Below are 2,500 nucleotides of genomic sequence, written 5' to 3'. Positions count from 1 at the left end.
CACTTCACATTATCTCCTCTTAGAAACCATTTGCTTTGAGTGCCGCAGTGTGCATCAGTCTGTCTCGCTTCCGTGTCGGTGTCTGCATTCCTGTGTTATTTCGTACACTGCACGAGGGGGTTACGAGAAAAAATCGCTTTGTATTTCCTCTCTGAAACCATTTGTTTTGAGTGACAGCAAAAGGCGCCTTGGAAAAGATAACTTAGTCTAAAAATTGTTGTATAGAGTGTCTAAAATAAAAGTATAGAATGTACACACTGCATTGTATAGAAAAATATGGAATGATTTGCATCCAGCGACGTGTGTTCAGTGTTCATTGTTGTCTCGCATTGTTATGCGAGAAGTGGCTCACTCCGTACCGTGAACAAGTTGGGGCATAGAAAAGGCGTGGCTGTCTCCAACATATTGTAACATTGCGTATACGATCTGGTACCGAGACACACGTTAATACGAATCCTTAAACGCTTGAGGTGTGGCGTGGTGATGGTGGCTGTTATCGCTGCCATGTGCCGTGTGACCGAGAGCGTTATCGGCACCGCGGTGTTCACGGCCACGCTGGGAGTGCGACAAGGCTCCCCGACATCGTGCCTACTGTTCGTTCTTTACGTTAATGATTTGATTCAATTAATAAAAGAGAACTGTGAGAACGATGGGTTTTTAAAGTGGCTGCATGTTTTAATACTGATGGATGATACACCGTTTTGCTTGCTGCAGCACGCGAAAGAATGATCTCCAAGTTATCTCTAATGAAGCGATTTTGCGATGATTACGGCATGAAGGTAAATGAGTCCACCACCATCACCACCATCACCACCATCACCACACCACATCACTACGTCTCAGCTTCACTTGTCTAAATTTACCACGTAACGCACATCACACGCGTCGCCGCTCCTACACACACACACACACACACACACACACACACACACACACACACTCACACACACACACACAGAAAGAGGAATTATGAGTGTGATATAAATATGTTGATTCGTCCGTGGAAGTCTTAAGCACAGCGAGAAGTGCCCGAGGGGAGTGGGCGGCGAGTGGGCGGGAGCGGACGCGGGAGTGGGCGGGGGTAGGCACATGTTGACAAATAACGGGCGCGTGGGAGGGCAGGTTCAGGTGAACACACGCACGCTGGCACACTCACCTGAGACTGTGCGTGCAGGCGTGCAGGTGTGGGGTCGGTACAGGCACGTGATGGACCTAAGGGTGGTTGCCAGGGCGTACTGATCCTGAGGGCGGCGGGGGAGATGCGGAGGGGGAAATTCAGGGGGAAATGTAGCGATGCGCGCGGGTGAGGCAGCGCCCCGCCCACCGCCCACCGGCCCCGCCCACCGCTCGCTGCCACACGCCACTCCGAGCCTTATCGGGGCGTGGCGTGCGGGTGGCGTGGCGGGCGGGTGGGCGAAGGAGACGCCGCACCCGACCAATGGGAGGCCTCGGGAGGGCTGGGGCGGGGCGCTGCCACCACCACCAGGATATTAATTACACGGACTCCCGCCATTCTTCCCTCCCTCCCTCATTCCCTCCTTCCCTCCAACCTTCACCTTCCTCCTCCTGCCCCCTCCTCCTCCTCCTCCTCCTCCTCCTTGTGAGCCCTACAGCCACACCACCACCACCACCACCACCACTACTACTCCGAGGCCTCATTACCACCCCAAACACGCCCAGGGAGCTACCTTTCTTCACCTCTCTCTCTCTCTCTCTCTCTCTCTCTCTCTCTCTCTCTCTCTCTCTCTCTCTCTCTCTCTCTCTCTCTCTCTCATCCATCACCATAATCACACTTTTTTCAAGACATCCCTCCTCCTCTTCCTCCCCCTCCTCCTCCTCCTCCTCCTCTTTCCCTTCAGTGTGTGAGGCTACTGTGTCTCCTCCAGTATTCGTAAGTCAACTTAGTCAGGACCTCGAGATCTGTTGATGTTTGTCTTCCTTTGTATTCCTTTGCACTTCTCCTCTTCCTCTTCTTCCTCTTCCTCTTACACCTCTTACCTCTCCCCCTTCCTCTTACTTCTCCTCCTCCTCCTCTCTATTCTGTCTCTTCACCCTGATGTCCTCTCTGCTCTGTGGCAAGTTAGAAGTAATTACTAAACAGTCTTGCAAGGCCATTAAGATCTCTTGTTGTTTGGTCTTCCTTTGTATTCCTTTGCACTTCTCCTCCTCCTCCTCCATGTACATCCGCCGCGGGGACACTCCAGCCTCATAAACACTCTGAAACTCTTAAGGGATTCCAGCTTAGTTCAGAAGCAGAGAGAGAGAGAGAGAGAGAGAGAGAGAGAGAGAGAGAGAGAGAGAGAGAGAACCTTGCACCTCATTTTCTAGGCGCCTCCGCTCCTGACAACGACGTGTTTACCAGATCCGCTCTTCTCTCTCTCTCTCTCTCTCTCTCTCTCTCTCTCTCTCTCTCTGATACTGACGGTGTTTTTATAATTTTTGTGGGTTTTTTTTATATTTTTTGTCTATTTATCTATTTGTTTTTACGTGTGTGTGTTTG

The 2,500-nt window shown here is 51.4% G+C and overlaps 1 long non-coding RNA gene across 3 annotated transcripts in view; it reads left to right on the top strand.

Moving 5' to 3' along the window:
• The window catches only part of LOC135099683 (uncharacterized), a 29,561-nt gene that overhangs the window by 11,141 nt on the left and 15,920 nt on the right, over positions 1 to 2,500 (top strand). The gene's annotated exons all lie outside the window — the stretch shown is intronic.

The sequence above is a fragment of the Scylla paramamosain genome, unplaced genomic scaffold, assembly GCF_035594125.1.
Source record: "Scylla paramamosain isolate STU-SP2022 unplaced genomic scaffold, ASM3559412v1 Contig183, whole genome shotgun sequence".
Lineage (NCBI taxonomy): Eukaryota > Metazoa > Arthropoda > Malacostraca > Decapoda > Portunidae > Scylla > Scylla paramamosain.
This window is presented reverse-complemented; position numbering and strand designations above follow the sequence as displayed.